Genomic DNA, 18,469 nt, shown 5'->3' with positions numbered 1-18,469 from the left:
GATTCGCATAACAGCATGATGATATCAGCAGCTTTATTTTCAGTTCCTTTTCTAATGATCCCTAGCATGGAATTTACCTTTTTCACAGCTGCTGCACCCTGGTTCCTATCTTACAGGGTTGTTGTGAGGATAAAATGGGGAGGACGAGAACCACGTACACCACTTTGAGCTCCTTACAGGAAAGGTGGGATATATGCAATAATTACTTAAACTAAGCCTCACTTTTTTTATTTAAGTGCAAAGTGATGCATACCATGTCAAAGGAAATCCCAACTTCATTTGTACACTAATAGAATATGATCTGGTTGTGACTCTTCAAGAAATGGATCTTAGGGTGAAACTCAGTGAAATGTAACTAATCAGTATCAGGATATCTGTCATTTTAAAAAAGTTAAAAGCATATAAAAGAGCAGATTTGGGGTGTGGTTTTGGGGGTGGGGCAACTCTTTCTGCATGCTATTCTCCTGTTTCCACTCAGTTGAGGAAATGTAGAAATCTCAGGATGGACAAAAAGGCTTACTCAGTGAACAGAATTACACCTGTGACTTCTGGCATGGGCCTAAACTGAAGAGTCTGTTTCTTTTCAAGAGCATGTCATATATTCAACAGACACTGATGATGTAAAAGTATGAGGAATTTGGGAAATCTTCTGTACTCTTTTGAAGTTGCCATTATGAAAATGAAGAAACAAGTATAAAAGTGTCCTGGAACATGTTTTTCATTTCTCCTGAAGATTCCAGACTTTGAAGGCCACTCCCTCTGCTGGCCTATGAGAATAATCAGTCACCAGAGAACAAAGCAAATAGAATGACTAGCCTTTTCCTGACTCCCAAACCTTAATCAGTACAGTAAAAGAAAATATGAGAGAATTTGGACTATATACTGCAAAAAGTTCACTGTGATGTTTTCTTTGTTCTGTCATCTCTGGATGTAGAAGATCCTTTAAGCTGTAGTCCTAAACATGCCTACTTTGGGGTAGAATCATAACCATTTGAACTTATTTTGGAGTAGGCATGCTTAGAATTAAATTGGGGTGTTTTGCTTGGGTAGGAATGACAGATTCCAATCAATTGTTTCAAAATAGGGTTTTTTTGTGTGTGTTTTATTATCTTTTTAATTCAACATGTACCCTCAAATAGCAGATCATACCTACCCTGCTAAGAGCAAGATATGTTCTTACTGAACACCTCTTTCTTCAGTGCTTGACTATACTAAGACTTTCTTTTATTAATGGCATTTTTCCACCTTCAGAAGTGTGTCAAAATACTTTGATCATCCTTGAAGGCTGCTTCACTGTGATAAGAAAATTGGTTTGATTAATGTAAATGATATGCTATTCAATGCATAGTTCATCAGTGATTGCTTTGGTTGCACTTTAATTCACCTATACTTGTATGTTATACTTCACTGGCAAGAATTGTATTATTTGGAAGAACATAGACTTTCTAGGACAGTTACCTTTCCTAGAAAATTGTACTAAACCCCATTAAGTACAGCTGTCTGTGAAGTGCTGCAATAATGTATTCTTAAAAGGCACTGATGGCAGTGACTATGGCCAAATCAAAAAATGACCCTGTGATGAATAATAGAACCAAACCATTTAATCAAGATTATTTCTGTCATTGTAACTATTTGAGGATAAATTTTGGACTAATTCTGACCACACAGGCCACAAATGTTAAAGTTTATTCCAGCAGAGGGAGCGATGGGAAGTAGGAAACTCTTATTCTTTCCAGTTGGTTATTATAAGTCATGCTTTGGTAAGTGCTTCCACTAAGTTGTACGTAAAGGCGGTTAGGGCGGCAAAAAAGTCTTATTTTGCTGCCTCCATTAGATCATCTCTCTGCCGCCCAGTGGAGCTTTTTAGGGTGGTACGTGGGCTTTTACATTCCGGCCCTCATGATACTAAAGAGACATCTGAAGCCCGCTGCAACGAGTTTGCAGAGCACTTCCAGGACAAGATTGCATGCATCCGTCGGGACCTAGACTTCCATGTTATGACAGATGAATCCATTGAAGTGTCCAGAACGCGGCCTTGTCCTTTATTATTGGATGAGTTTCAGTTGGTGCAGCTCGAGGAAGTGGACAAGGTGCTTGGAATGGTGCGGGCGACCACGTCTGCGCTGGACCCTTGCCCATCTTGGCTGGTGAAGGCCAGCAGGGCTGAAACCACCGGCTGGGCCAAAGAGGTGATAAATGCCTCCTTGAAGGAGGGAGTAGTCCCTGGTAGTCTCAAGGAGGCAGTAGTGAGACCTCTTTTAAAGAAACCTTCTTTGGACCCAGATGTTCTGAACAACTATAGACCGGTGGCGAATGTCCCTTTTTTGGGCAAGGTTTTGGAGTGGGTGGTCACCGGCCAGCTTCAGATGCTTTTGGATGAAACCGATTATCTGGATCCGTTTCAATCCGGTTTTAGGTCCGGTTTTGGCACTGAAACAGCCTTGGTTGCCCTGTATGATGACCTTTGTTGGGAGAGGGACAGGGGGAGTGTGACCCTGTTGATTCTCCTTGATCTCTCAGTGGCGTTTGATACCATCGACCATGGTATCCTTCTGGGGAGGCTTGCGGAGTTGGGAGTTGGGGGCACTGCTTGGCAGTGGCTCCGCTCCTACTTAGCGGATCGTCGCCAGAAAGTAGTTCTTGGGGAACATTGCTCGACACCCTGGACTCTCCATTGTGGAGTCCCTCAGGGGTCGGTTCTGTCCCCCATGCTCTTTAACATCTACATGCAGCCTCTGGGTGCGGTCATCAGGAGTTTTGGAGTGCGTTGCCATCAGTACGCTGATGACACGCAGCTCTATTTCTCCTTGTCACCTTCTTCAGGTGAGGCTGTTGATGTGCTGAACCGTTGCCTGACCGCGATAATGGACTGGATGAGAGCTAATAAACTGAAACTCAATCCAGACAAGACCGAGACACTGTTCGTGAGCAATTTCCCTGCCCAGATGATAGATGCTCGTCCTGTTCTAGATGGGGTTACACTCCCCTTGAAGGAACAGGTTCGTAGTTTGGGGGTCCTTTTTGACCCTTGTCGCTCGAGGCTCAAGTAGCCTCGGTGGCACGGAATGCGTTTTACCATCTTCGTTTAGTAGCCCAACTACGCTCTTATCTGGACAGTGATGATCTCGCCTCAGTTGTTCATGCTCTGGTAACTTCTAGATTGGATTACTGTAATGCGCTCTACGTAGGGCTGCCCTTGAAGACAGTCCGGAAACTTCAGCTAGTGCAAAACGCGGCAGCCAGGTTGTTGATGAGGACTGATCGGTCCGCGCATATAACACCTGTCCTGGCCCGTTTGCACTGGCTACCTATTTGTTTCCGAGCCAGATTCAAGGTGCTGGTGTTGACCTATAAAGCCTTACATGGCATGGGACCGCAATATCTTGTGGAACACCTCTCCCGCTATGAACCTACCCGTGCGCTTCGTTCAGTATCTAAGGCCCTCCTCCGGGTACCAACCCATCTAGATGCCCGGAGGACTGTTACTAGATCTAGGGCCTTTTCTGTAGTGGCCCCCGAATTGTGGAACAGCCTACCTGAAGAGATCCGCCTGGCGCCTACAGTACTTTCCTTTAGGCGCCAGGTTAAGACCTGGCTATGCTCCCAGGCATTTTAATGTTTTAATGTTTATGTTTAATGTTTTAGCTTAAATTTTGCTGATACTTGTTATTGATTTTATTGTAACATTGTATTTTAACTCTGTTGTACACCGCCCAGAGAGTTATTAGCTATGGGCGGTTTATAAATGAAATGAAATAAAATAAATAAAATAAATAAATAAATAAGACCTAGCACATAACTTTAAGAGCTGGTGCTTGAGTTTGCTTGTTTTCCTCTTTGCTTATGTTTTTTCCCCCAATTTTGTCAAGTCTTTTAGATTGTAAACTTGCAGGCAGGGGCTGCCTTGTTCTTCTTGATGTTATGCATGCTGCTCTAGGAGTCCTTCTTGGCTGAAGAGCAAGGTAAAAATGCTCTAAATAAAAATAAGTGAAAATGAATGCAATCTACAAGTATTTTTAAGCATTACACATACTATAACATAAGTTAAGTTGTAGGTTCCTAAACCTACAGACATAGGATGGGGATAAGGATGATGCATCCCAGAAAACTAAATGTGACCCTAGTGGTGCTTCCTGTGATGTGCTTCTCTTGTGTCAATTTATCCTCCAGCCAATTGTTGGCATGTAAAAGTCCTATCAAAATTCCAGTCCCAGTGATGCTGTGGCAATATTAATAACAGTACACCTCTCCATTACTTGATGTTGCACTGATGTGTTTGAGGTAATGTCTGCAGTTATTTTATGGGATAGCTTCATAGGATCTGCTCCAGTATACCCAGTCCTTCTCCTAGTTCAGTGACTCCCAAACTTTGAAAATTGCTGATGATCTTGGCAGAACACTTACATGATTTTTCTCCTTGTAGTTGTGATTGCAATGTGCTATGCTAGAACCTGTATGATTTTGAATTGTATTTCTATTGCTTTTTATTTTTATATTGTATTATGATTGGCATTCCATAGAACAAATTGTAATACAATAAAATATAAGAAATAAACAATAAAAATCTATTTTATTTTACTTATTTATTAAATTTATATCCTGCCCTTCCTCCCAGAAGGAGCCCAGGGCATCAAAAACTAAGAACATTCTAAAACATATTAAAAAATATATTAAAACAAAACATATTTGAAAACATATTCAAATAAAACATCCTTTAATTAAAAATTAATATGAATATTTATTTCAGACATGCCATGGACCACCTGAATGAAGCTGGCAGACAACTGCTGGTTTAGGGACCACAATTTGGGAGCCCCTGTCCTAGGTCATTTCCCTTTCCAAAGTTGCTGTTTACATTTCAATGGAAGCCTACATTCACTCCAATGGGAGTTGACCTTAAATGCAAATTACTGATCTTTGTAAGAACCATGGCAGGGAAACGAAGGGAGTTAAACTTCCCTTCCCCAAGGTCTGTAGGTTGTTCAGGCATCCCTGTGGCTGTTTACATAACAATAAGCATGCACATTAATTGCATTCCTTCCTTACTATATAGTGAAAATGTAAGCCCTCACACCATCATGTGGCATGACACTGGGGTGAGGCAAGGTGGCAAAGACTGCTGGGCGAGTGGGCGGGCTACCTAGCAGCAATACTGAAGGAGGCCACGCTGGCCGCAGTGGTGGTGGTGACGCTGGAGACCCCACATGCTGTGGTGCCAGAGGAGGCTGTGTAAGCAGCAGTACCAGGAGGCGCCATGGTACCAGAGGAGGCCGTGCATGTTGCAGTGGGTGGGAGGGCTGGAGCCTGGGCGTGGGCGGGTAGGAGGGTGGCAGTGGTGGCAGCGGTGGCAGCAGTGGCCCAACAGTTGAGGCAAGTGGGGTGGGGTGGGGAGTGTTGGTGCCTGGGGGCAGGGGTGGCGAGGGGAAATGTGTGTGAGAGAGAGACAGAGAGAGAATTCCTGTATGTGTGTCCGTGTGTGCTTAGAGGTCCCTGGGGGGTGTCTGTGTGTTTGGGGGTGCATGGGTTTGTGTCTGTGTGTTTGGGGTGGGAGGTTGGTGAGCAAAGCGAGTAGGAGGGCTTCCTCCCTAGTAATTAACATCATATCTAGTCCCCCCCCAACTCTAAAAGAAGTGTTTAAAAGAAGAAGGGCAGCAGGGGTATTCAGAACTGTGGTCACAGTTAGGGGTGTTGCAATAATCCAGCAGGTTTGATTTCTGAACATGATAATTATACTTCTCCTGGTGTGGGCAATTATCCCAAACCCATCTTCAGCCCAATTCTCTGATTACTGTCAGTTGTGGGGGTGGGCCCAGGGAAATTATTGGGGTTTGGATGTGCAAACCTCTGTGCAAGCTAACCAGGGATGTGGTAAGGTTAAGAATGGAAATCATACTGAAAGAAAAGCCCATATATTTTTGAACATGCATCTGAACTATAAATAACTACAGTTCCTAAAAGGAAGAATATCAGGATACTAAGGAGAATATCCAAGATGGTGGGCTAGAAAAGCAGAAAACTGTGAAAGTGAAGCCAACTCTTCCTTACGTCCTTAGCCACATTACTCAACACTAGTACAAATGTGCTTGTATTTGTTAGAGATCCCTATTTCATGAATCTTACCTTATATGCTAGCATCGAAAACTAAAATTATTTATTCAAATGAGTGTCAATTATATACCCAAATGGGAAGGTTGTGGGAAAGTGTAGGTAGGCTAGATCTACAGCCTGTACTGATGAGGTTTGGATTTGCCAGCAAAGGAGTAAGTTTTATTAGTAGATTTGCCATAATTAGCAAACAAAACCTCAGTTACTCCTACTCCTAACTGTGGTGTGGGAAATCATATTTTTAATAAAGAGCAATGTATATGGTATATAAGTTGAATAGTTAATGTGCTTAACAACTGGCCCCTATGCACATTCACCAGGCCTCATGGAGAATGTGCACATAATCCATCCATGATAAGAGAATAGTGCACATTTCCCAGTCAATATTCATAATCTCCAACAGGCCTTGTGAAATGTGTGTACATCAACTGAACTTTTTACATTATCCAGCCATTATGCATAAACCCCAACAGATCTCAACTGCTGTTACAACTGCTATCTCTCCATCCCCACCCTCTCTTTCTGTTCTAGAGAACTGAACTTTCCACACCAATACAATATGAACTCATCATCCAGACATTGATCCCAGAATGGCAACCTTCTTGCAGTTATTCAAAACAACCTTACCCACCAGTAATATGGCAGAGAATCATTCAGCACAGCTCATCATGTGGCAGTATCCTGTACTGCAGTAATTCTTTTCCCTAAAGGTGTTTCTGTTTAACATGAAGCTGGTTGTTCTATGGTGGCTTACTCTTAGCATTCTCTGGCAAATGGTCTCCCAGTACAGTGTGTGTTTGTAGGAGCTGCTTTCCATCAACAGTGGAACAGCCTCAGAAATTGTAGGAGAATGCAGAGAGCCTTGGTTTCCTTTTCTCCTCACTTTTTCCCTTGTACTGTGGCTCCTAAGGACATTTCCCCCAATTAAGTTCTGCAGGACTGGCAAGAACTTGTCACTACTGCAACAAATGAGCAACTTCTGTCATATAGTCCCTTCCTTGAGCTGTTAACTTTCTGCATGCTCCAAAATACCAACAAGTGCTGAATGCCATGGCTCTTCTGCAGGGTATATGTTGTTCCATAGAGCATTGCAATGCATAATGCACAAACATTTTCTGGCACTGTGTCACTACCTATGGATTCAAGAAAAGAGTAATCTCTCACTTACTATGCATCCTGTCTGTATCTTTCTGAAAAACTTATTAACACCTTTTTATTTTTAAGAAGGTAGAGAGAAGTAGTTTATGCAGTACTGTTTCCCCCCAGAAACCAGTAGAAACTAATCTTTCACAGTTTCAGTTTTCTCAGTGAAGTCTGATGGGGACATAGGATGACCTTTCTGACAAAAGCAGGCCTGTGTGAAGTATTAACTGACCATTAATGATTACTGTGCCAAAGAACAGTCTAACATAGCACCTCATTCTTCCTGTCTTAATGTTGGCAGGAAGAATGGCCTGTGGTTCTATCCCCAGCATTTCCAGGTAGGGCTTCGAGACACCTCTGTCAAACATTGAGGACCACTGCCAGTCCATTTAGATAATACTGAAGTGGATGGATGGATGGTGTCACTTGGTATAAGGAAGTTTCGTAAGTTCCAATGTTCCAAGAGTTGTGAAATGCTTTTTATGCTCAGCAATTGTTGCAAGTACAATAGCATGACTTTTTTTTTTTTAAGTTACTCTAATGGGAATGAAATGACGTGTTCAAGAGGAAGCATCCCCCAGGTCCACCCTCAAGTCAGTTTTGAGATTTTACCACCGGTTCAAGTGACACAGACCTTAATACAAGCCTTTCCATGGGATTAATCAGATACAAGGGATTGTTTTTCACTCAAATAATTGATATATCAGCTGTTCCTGACATTTGCTCCTACCTCCTCCCCCATTTCATCTGAAGACTGTGACCAGATGCAGACTCTATGGCTTCAACATCAGCCAAATATCCCCCTCCCCCGATAAAGACTTCTGGAGAACTAGAAAGCTTGCACACTATTTTGTGATATTTTGATTGACCTGGTAATAGCATTGATTTTTAAATGTTTCTTATCGGTCAGTGGGCTACCTTTATTTTTTAAACAGAATGAGCAGCTTTTCATATGTCATCACAAAGTAAATTACAGGATGTATACATGATAATGGGTGGTACTGATACATAGCATTGATCGTTTTGCCCAGGCTTTATACCAGAACTGCTGTGAATAGGAAGAAAGTACCATCTTGCTTATGCTGACATGCTATTCAACTTGCTTTGGGGGATTTTAGAAAGAATAAAAAGATATGCAAATATTAACAAGGCTTTTTTAAGGGGAATTTTCACTAGCCAAATTGTTGTTGTAGTTTGTCTGGGAAAAGATACAGCTAAACATTGAGCAAAAGTAACTTTGTGGCTTGAATAAGCCATTCCTGAAATCTAAATTAGTAGAATGATCCATGTTTGCACACACACACACACACACACACACACACACACACACTACATGCTGCCTTTTGTTGGAATGAGCAACGATGCTTGCAGTTAGTTACCTGAAGAAGTGGAGGGTACTAGACAGAAAGATTAATCTTCTCACTGACCAACTTGTGACCTTGTTTGTCTGGGCTTATCCAAACGGAGCGGGATAATCCACCGTTTCCATATCCGGTTTGTCAGCTGATAGTCCTCACTTTTTGCCTTTTTGTTCGCTGTTTCCCAATGAAAAAAAATGTCCCAATGAATTTCCTGATTTCAAACAGCAAATTGCATTTTTGCTGGTATTGGAAGGAGCGGATTTAACCTGCAAAAATACGTGACACCGCGTGATGTCATTTGGACGACCGAAAAATAATAAGCACACATAGCACGCGTGTCACATATTTTGCAGTCGTCTGGATGAGCCCTTTGAGTAGCTCTTCCTGCTTCTTCTCAGACCACACACTCCCCTTTTTTCTCTCCCTCTATGTTGTGAGGACGTGCTCTCTCTGAGCTCTCAGAGAGAAGGATATGTATGTTAGTAATGAATAAATCTTGACTTTTATTCCTCACCTTTACCAGTAATCTTAACAGACTCATGTACTGCAACTGCTATGTAACTCTGCTGACTTCCAATCCCTGTCCCTTATGCTTAGTAACTAGTACAGAGATGGAGAGTAATAGGCAGTTGACTAATCTGGGGTTATGAGGCAGAGCCTTTGGCTCTGCTATGGAGTGAAAGAATCAGGAACGGAACAAGTTCATATGCAAAGCAATAGGGAAGCAATCTTGTGAGAGCAAGAAATAGGCAAGATTGCAGTAATGTAGAAATAAATATGCAAGACAGAAAGAAATAAGAGAGATAACACATAGTAGTTACCTGTCGTAATGTTGGTGATGCAAAAGATGGGTACAGAAGTGGGGTTTATGGGTGATCACCTTAATATGTTAGTCTCCTGTCACACAAGTAGCCTACATTCTGCACCTTAAGTGTTCACATCTGCCCACCTGTCAAAATAGATTGCATTGTCAGGGGTGCTCAGTCATCCAACCCTATAGTTTATTTCTAGTCCCGATTCTTTGGTCCTTAGGGGTCCTAGTGAACCCACTGTGTTTGATTTAAGAATAGAAAACTTTTCCTTGTTTAGCGAGAAAATCCTGACTGATCCTGATTAAAATAATAGACAGTAATCAATTTCATGAAACAAGGAAAGGAGGATCTTTAAAGTGGAAGGCTTTGGTTAAAAATAGGATGAAAGAAAAGACCAGTTTGTGTCTCCACAAACTAAGGTTTCATCATCTATAGTTGAATAACACTGAACACCCGTTTCGGAGTCAAGGGCAGGGTACAGGGATATGATACTGAGTGAAGGACAGTAACTGGGGGGCAACATTTTGGCTAACCCAGTCATATATGTGAAATACACAGAAAGGAGGACACACTTTTACTTCTCAGGAAATAACAGGAAAAAAATTTTTAATTAAAAATCCTGATGGAAGTACGCCAAAAAGCAGGCCAAACAAGGAAAGATAGGAGCATATAAGTTAGGCAGGAGAAGAGCACTGACTGCATGTGTTTAGTTGAACCAGAACAAGATGATTGTAGCAGTGTACTGTGGAGGAGGTGCAACAGTTTACAAAACTCTGTAAGAGCAATGTTGTAGTTCATTATACCTGATTATAGTTCAACACAAAAATGGCAGAAATTATAAAAGAGCGGTGACTTTGGCCCAGTTAGGATTTTAGGATATGCAAACACTAAAACTTGAGGCCTGGCTGTGAGTTTAGCAAATTTCTCTAAGATTTCTAGGCCATAAAACTGAACAATGCTGTGGGAACTTTCTGAGTTGAGTAACTGATTTGTCAATGTTAGCACTCATGCTTCATATCCAATTATGTGTAGAAAACTTCAGCTTGATTCCTTCACTAGTTACTTAGGGACATACCTTAAGGCTGTCATTAGCAGAGTTCTGTACTGCACCTGTCAGACTTGTTGGCAAATACTATATAAAAACAAGCTGCAGCAGATTTTAGAACACATTCTTCTGGCAATAGTAAACTGTAATTTCATCAAAACACATTCAAATAAAAAAGGCCCTTGAGAGAATGTTACAATTGTCTTTTATCTGGCTTTCTGAATTTTGGTCAATGTTAATTATCCTTTTTAAGCCATGGATGGGGAAGAAGGGGCCCTCTAGATGTTGCTGGACTCCAACTCCCGTTATCCCTGACCACTGGCTATGCTAGCTGGGGCTTGTGGGAGTTGGAGTCAAGCAACATCTGGAGGGCCATAGGTTCCCACCCCTGTTTTAGATAAATAAAAAGCTGGGTAGTTGAAGGAGTGTGTGTCTGAGTAAGGAACTGGCACCATCAATGTTTTTGGGGCAGGGGAAAGACATAATAGATTGTATTTTCCTTTAATATTGGTTCCTGGTAGACATGCCAGAAAACTTTAAAGTTTTGAGGACACTGCTTTTAAAAACTGGTCAGTTAATAATAGTACATCTACAATTTCAGGATTTGATCAGGATGAGAATCGAAGACCAATATCATGCATACTTAACTGTGGCCCATCATGACTAAGTTGCAGAATAGGGCTTTCTAACTGGATCTTGGAGCTATGGTGAGAAACCTCCTGAAGAAGTCAAAGGTAGACCTGGTTGACCTTATTAACATTTGCCATATGTCAAACCTTCCTTACCGCTTAGAGGTTTTTGAAATATTAAGTGGTTTATAAATGCTTTTAAATAAATACTTGGATGAGGTTTTTGAGCATGTGGTCTCATTGCAGATCCAGGCTTTTAAAATTGTATGTCTATCCCTTTATGCAGCCTTTGCCAACCTAATGCTCTCCAGATGTTGTTGGACTACAACAATGTTCAGGGAAGATAGGAATTATAATTCAGCAACACCTCATGGGCCACAAATTTCTCCACCTCCACTATACTGAAATAATAGTACTTATGTTGTGTTGTAATAATTGCAGAAGTATTTTTTTTAAATCAGCACTGAGAAGCTTATGAATGTGTTTAAACCAAATGAAATTATAGAATAACATCCTTCAGTGCAGCAGGACTGAAATCACACTATACAAACCTTTTAATATAAAATATGAGCTTGAGCTAAAGCCACATAGACAGACCCTTCCTTTGTTGCCTATGGCAAGCAAAGGAATGCTGCTAAGTAGGCACATCCCCACCAGCACAGTGTGAGCTCATTCTGCTGCCAGAAGAGAGAGTGTGCATGTGCACTCTCACGGAATGGACACCACTAGATGTTGTGTTTCCTCAGCTATTCTGGCTGCTGACCCTGGGTGTACTTTTCTCTATTGCTCTTCTCCCCTGCCTCCCACCAAAAGCAGCAAGTACCTAAGTTGGGGACAATCCTTGGATGCCACTATATTTCTCTGTTGTGGCTTCAGCCCTTGGCAGAGAGATAGCAATGGAAAGCATTCAGACTGGGGTCAATCCAGGTCTTGTCTTTCCACAAAGCATAATAAATTAGTGAAATGGTTCAGACTGTGGTGTATTCATCATACTTGTGCATTGTGAGGACGTGTGCCTGGAGCTTCATAATAATCACTCACAGTTGTATGCAATACAAGAGACACAAAACCTCAGGCACCCAATAGTCTCAGGCAATTTCAATATTGGGGTCTGGCAACTGTGTTAAGAGGGCAGAAGGCAGTTTTCTGGTCTCCAATGTGTGCTGCTGTTTGTACCTGGCTATGCTGCCTCCTTTTTACTGTATATATAGTCCTTTCTCTTGCTGTCTATCTTCTCTATCTCTGTGTTTCTACTATTCACTTTTTCCATCATGTTTTTATTATTTTATATATGCTCCTTAGATCCAAACACTTCCCCATTTTTCTTTCCCTCCTCCTTTCCTCAGTATTTTATCTCCCATTCCCCCTAAATTTTAATTCTTTCCTCCCTCTTTTCATGTACTCCCCTTTCTTCAAAAGAAAGCAGAATTTGAGTTGGGGCTTCTCAAGGCACAGCTAAGGACTCCCTTTCAGTGCTAGGGCTCACCTCTGGAAAATGGAAAGTAGTAGTTAGTGTCTGTGAACATGTGCAGAGGGCCTTTCTCTCACTACTCAAGATTAATTGTGCCTTGCAATCACTCATTTGAGGAAAGGCCCTCTAGGTAGGAACAATGATTTTGTATTAGGCTAGGTACCGTTTGGGATAGTGCAAACTCAAATGGCCCCCTCTCCCCAATATTGAAATAATAATATTGACTCATCTTACAGGATTGTCATAACAAGAAAATGTATCTGAAGTTCTTTGAATACTCTGCAGTGCTATATAATTTCTCATTTATTTGTATTAATGTTAATATCCAAGTCCTCCTCCCTACTAGCCCTGGGCCACTGCTATTACAGCCCATTCCTTTTGGCTGTAAAATGCCAATTCTTCATTCTACCCTGCACTCCGTGTTTTATACTTCTTGCACTTCATGACACCTATGTGATTAATTTAGAAGGGGTTTGGAAGGCAGGCAATGCTGCCCCATGTACTAACAGACATTTTGTTCTTGTAATCAGCCCCTTTGCTAAAAGCATACACTTCCTAGCCCAGAATTATGATTCAGTAATTTTTATTGAATGTGGGTTGGTTACTGTCAGATGATCAAATTAATAATGAGAGTCTGATGAGACACACATGCGCGTGCACACATCCCAACCATCTATGTCAGTCATTCACATTTATTTGCTAAAAACCATTGGTCGTCATTAAACAACATAGATTATCCCCAGCACACTGTTTTGTCCCGTTATGTCTGTCATCCTTAAGAAGGGATGGAAGGGATAGGATCCCTTCTCTTACAGGCACATTCAGGTATCTTCTCTCTCCAACACAGCTCCTAAATTCTATAAAATGTTTTGCATTGATGCCCATTTGGTAGAAATAAAAAAAGCATTTGAAAATGTATTCTACAAGTTATAGTCTGGTCCGACATGCTTCAGCGCAGAGTGTGGAAGTGCGGTGCCCCCAAGCAGATGGACGAAGCCAGGAGGAAGCTGAATGGTTACTTGAGGCAGGTTTTGCTGGCTGGTGGGGGAGGGTTCATCCCCCATCCAGACATCAAACACTCTTTGCCACACCTGTACAGGGACGATAGAGTACACCCCTCTGGTGAGGGGTATGACATTTTCCTTGAAGATCTGTGGCAGGGCATTAGGCATCACCGTGGGCTCTGGTGGGGGGTGAGGTGACCTAAGCATGGGCTAGGTCCCCTCTGTGGCAGGGTCAGTGTGGGATTAGGGGGAAAAGGGGGTAAGTGGAAATAATTTGGTGAGAACCTTGAGTCACCTTCTAGAAGGTGAAAGGGGGCTTCCTCAGACCTATCCATCAAAGCCTCAAGGCCAGATGCTGGGGACAGGAGCCCTCCTTGAGGACTGCCCAGATCACAGACTCAATGCCTCAAGGCTGGAGTCGGGGGTGAGATGGACATGATTCCCTAGGCACAGTTAATGTGGCGGCAATGAAAGACCAGGAGTAGTTAGCTCACTACTCTGCGGCCTTGAGCCAAGGTTACTCGCTCAAAAATCAGACCTGCTGGAATTAAGTTCCGTAGCACTCAGATTTATAGGGGCCCACACTGATCTTTTAAAATTATCCAGGTCCCCTTTGCAGATCTCAATCTCAAGGCTTGGCTTAAATCCAGTTTTCATTTTCTATCATTGGTTTTAATTGGTCTAATGACCTTCAATTCGTTAATTGGCATTAATAAATATTGCCCGTTCTTAACCCATACGCTTGTGTCTGCCTCATCATTTTGGGTGGGTCTGGGTGCAAAGTCCTATGGTGAGTTACAACAATAGAATATACAACTATTAAAAATAATAATAATAAAACCATTGCAATTATACAAATAAGACCATTCCAAACGGAACAGAACAAGTTACAATGGACTTTTATTGGATTTTAATGGTTCTTAAAAATAAAAACAGTTAAAAATGCTTTATGTGAATGAATCATTATCCAAAGTGATTTTATAAAGGATGCAAAAAGGTGTTAATAACCTCAACTGGATGCCACTCTGTTTGGCTAAACAAGGTGCTGGTTTTGAAATGCCATGCTTGCAGATGCTTTTGCTTCCTGCCATTATGATTTGTGAGTAGGTAACAAGCCTTCTGGTGGCTTGTAGCATCATGGCGCATCTACCAAATCTGTATGGATTTTCCACTGTGAACAGCCATCATGAAGCTGCTGCCGCAACTCTTGATAAAACAGGCTATAACTTTCACAACTGTCAAATGAATCTTATACTTATTTTTATCTCCGTGTTTAGACAGTTACTTCTGTCAAAACTTGGTAAGCATTCTGAAGAATATTTAAATATTAAAGGTGTATGCATTCAAGATAATTAGCAAAATCAAATGTTTCTCAAAATCAAATGCTTCTGTTAATTGGATCCAAGCATTCTAACACATCTCTGCTCCCTTCACCCTTTTTTTCTTTTTGCTGGATTGTGCATGCTAGTTAACTTGCATCTCTGTGGCTTACAAGAAGCTCCACCTTGACAGACAAGCTAGTGTGTATGTATACCTTTGCAAAATTTTGGCTGCATTTTTTATGCTGCCACACCTAATTGAGAGGAGTTTTAATTATTCCACAATCTCCAGTGCAGGGGAGAAAGGCCAGGATGAGGAGGATGGGACTGTCAGCAAGATAGCTGGAGGGAATTGGAATACATATTACCTAAGGGAGTGGTATCCTCAGTCTTCATCTACTTTAATTCCCTCACCAGACAAATCAAACAATAACGCTGTAGGGCTTGAAGAAATTGGGACAAGATAGCAGGGGCAGTGGGTGGCAGACAGTGACAGCCTGTCTAAATATCTGAGTGGCAGACAATTGAAAGGAAACAACTTTGCTGCATGACTAGTGCAGGCAGAGGTATATATGGTTATTTATTTTTGTTGTTTTTCTTCTTAAACGAAGAAGAAAAGTTTGGAACAGAACTAGGCTGTTCAGCTGTAGGTGGACTCAGAAGAAGGATTTATTTGCCACAACTTTTTCCAGATTTTGGTGAAATCCAGTTGCTCCCATATTATTATTAAGAAGATTTCTTCTTCATATTATTATATTGATTATCTAATTTTAATACTCATGCCTCACTTTTTTCACCAAGTGAAAATTAACGTAGTGCATAAAAATTAGGAATGTGCAAATCACCATGCAATCCCATACATACCTATGCTGAAGTGGACTGCCTTCAAGTCAATCCCAATTTATGGCTACCCTATGAATAGGGTTTTCATGGTAAGCAGTATTCAGAGGGGGTTTACCATTGCCTCCCTCTGAGGCTAGTCCTCCCCAGCTGGCTAGGGCCTGCTCAGCTTGCCACACCTGCACAAGCCAGCCCCTTCCTTGTCTGCAACTGCCAGCTGGGGGGTAACTGGGCTCCTTGGGACTATGCAGCTTGCCCATGGCTCCATAGATGGCAGGGCACTTAACCCCTGAGCCACTCACTGTGGGGGTGATCTTTAGCTGGCCCTTGACACCCAGGAGACACCAGCGGGGATTTGAACTCACAGACTCTGGACTCCCAGCCAGGCTCTCCTCCCCACTGGGCTATACCAGCTGTCCAAGTGTGACTAGGAGTGCCTTTTACCAGCTTTGGCTGGTAAGACAGCTGAAGACATTTCTGGACCAGGATAGCATGATCACTGTTGTCCATGCACTGGTAACCTCCAGGCTGGATTACTATAATGTGCTGTATGTAAGGTTACCCTTGAAGTTGGTCCAGAAGCTGCAGCTGGTGCAAAATGCGGTGGTGAGACTGCTCACTGGGGCAGGGTATCGCCAACATGTCACTCTGCTACTGAAAGAATTGCACTGGCTTCCTGTTAGCTACCGGGCTAAGTTCAAGGTTCTAGTTTTGGTGTACAAAGCCCTATACAGCTTGGAACCAGGATACCTGAAAGACCGTAATTCTTTATATACCCAGTCAATCACTGCACTCTGCAGGTGAGGGCCTCCTGCAGATACCATCTTATCAGGAGGTCTGTTCTACACAACATAGGAAACGGACCTTTAGTGTAGTGGCAGCTACCCTTTGGAATTCCCTCCCCTTAAATATTAGACAGGCGCCATCTCTGTTATCTTTTCAGCGCCTACTGAAGACCTTCCTCTTTCAACAAGCCTTTCAAGTAGAGACCTTATCCCAGTCTTGTGTCTGTGTTGGAATTGCTTTTTAAGATGTTTTTAAACCTTTTTTAAAAAGTTGTTTGTAAACTTTTTTAAAAAATTGTTTTTAAAGATGTTGTGTTTTAATATATTTTAAAGTCTGGTTTTATGATGTTTTAAAGAGTTTTTAGTGCTTTTGTTTGCTGCCCTGGGCTCTACTGCGAGGAAAGGCGGGATATAAATCAAATAAATAAATAATAAATAACATCTCCCTGTGAGTGTCCAGGGTGGGTGGGGACTAAGTAAAACACTGAAACACAAGATTTCCCTGCTCCCCCCTCCCCCCATGGATGCACATGCTTCTCACTATTAGATTTCCTCAGAAGTAAGGTCACTTAGGCAGCAACCTATGCCCACTATACCCACTTAACTGGGAATAAGCCCCATTGAACCTAGTGTGACTTATTTCTGTACACGTATAGGATTGCACTCTTTAAAAGATTCTGAGACACAGCTTCCATTACTCCCTTTTTCCCCCTAAAGTGCCATTGACATCCATTGGGCAGCCTATAATTGGACCCACCTGCTTGCTCCCTCTCTCATACACATAAGGACACAACTGTTTTCCATTGGTGAAGGGAAGATGATAGCCACTGTGCTTTGTCCAACCTAGCCCCTATTTTGGAAAGAGAAGGAAGATGCTGCTGTTTCTTGTACACAGGCTGACCACCCTTGTGCATTAGTGAATTGAGCCCTTGATTATGGACGCTCAAGCCACAATAAACCAATTGGCCTCTAACATACCACATTCACACTGACTATATGCTGAAGGTCATTTTTTTTGTATGCAGAATATGGCAGTCTTCATGGAGGTTAGGAATAAAATGCCTGTGATTCTTATTTGTTTAGATTTGGAACTCGCTGCATCCAGAAATCTGTCTCTTGCCTGTAAGCAAGCTTAATTCTGCAGTATAAAAGGCATTTTCGTTGCATGACCAAAAATCTTTGAATTATAGAATCATAGAGTTGAATAGTATCTTGGAGATCACCTAGTCTAACCCCGACTTCCAACTATATCACTGACTAATGGTTTCAATACCTCTAGTGAAGGAGAAACCACCACCTCTTGAGGTGCTCCTGGATTATATAAAGACTCCTGGTTGCAAATCAAGAAGTTTTCTTTGTTATAGCAAGTAGTGTGTGTAAATGTTTGTTGGGGAAACTTAAGAACTCAAAAATAGGAAACTTAATTTAAAATAGCTTCCTTGATACATGCACCCCTGTCCTTTCTAACACAGGTTTGGATTCAGGTGTGTTTTGCATAAGGGGAAAGATGCTTCTCTTGCACAAGGCAGCCCCAGCAAATTCTCCCAATTTCCTCATTCTGCTGCAGCCCCTATGCCCCACCACAGGAGCTGCTTTTCAGAGGGCCATAGTGGGGAAATTGCCAGGAAAGCATTCCACTTGCCTATCTGTGGGTCAAAGCCACTATGTCTTTTCAAGAATCACACAGAAAATGGTTGAAGGGCATCTGAAATGATACAGTACTATTTCCAAAAGCTCGTGTTCTGTTGGATCCATTGAAATTGCACAGGCAATTCAAGAATATGTCTTTTCGGGGTATGCTATGCTGTGCTATGCTTGCCAAGAGGGCAAGGAGTATTTTTCCTGCTGCCCTTTAAAAATGAAATTGAACAGAAGTCCTTCTTTGTTCAGCACTTATTTTATACACTGTATTCCTTCCTCAGTCCAGATTTCTACAAGAAGGTTCTATTACTATT

The sequence above is a fragment of the Rhineura floridana genome, chromosome 1 (assembly GCF_030035675.1).
Source record: "Rhineura floridana isolate rRhiFlo1 chromosome 1, rRhiFlo1.hap2, whole genome shotgun sequence".
NCBI classification, from domain to species: Eukaryota; Metazoa; Chordata; class Lepidosauria; order Squamata; family Rhineuridae; genus Rhineura; species Rhineura floridana.
The sequence above is the reverse complement of the archived record's forward strand: the minus strand, read 5'-3'. Positions refer to the sequence as shown.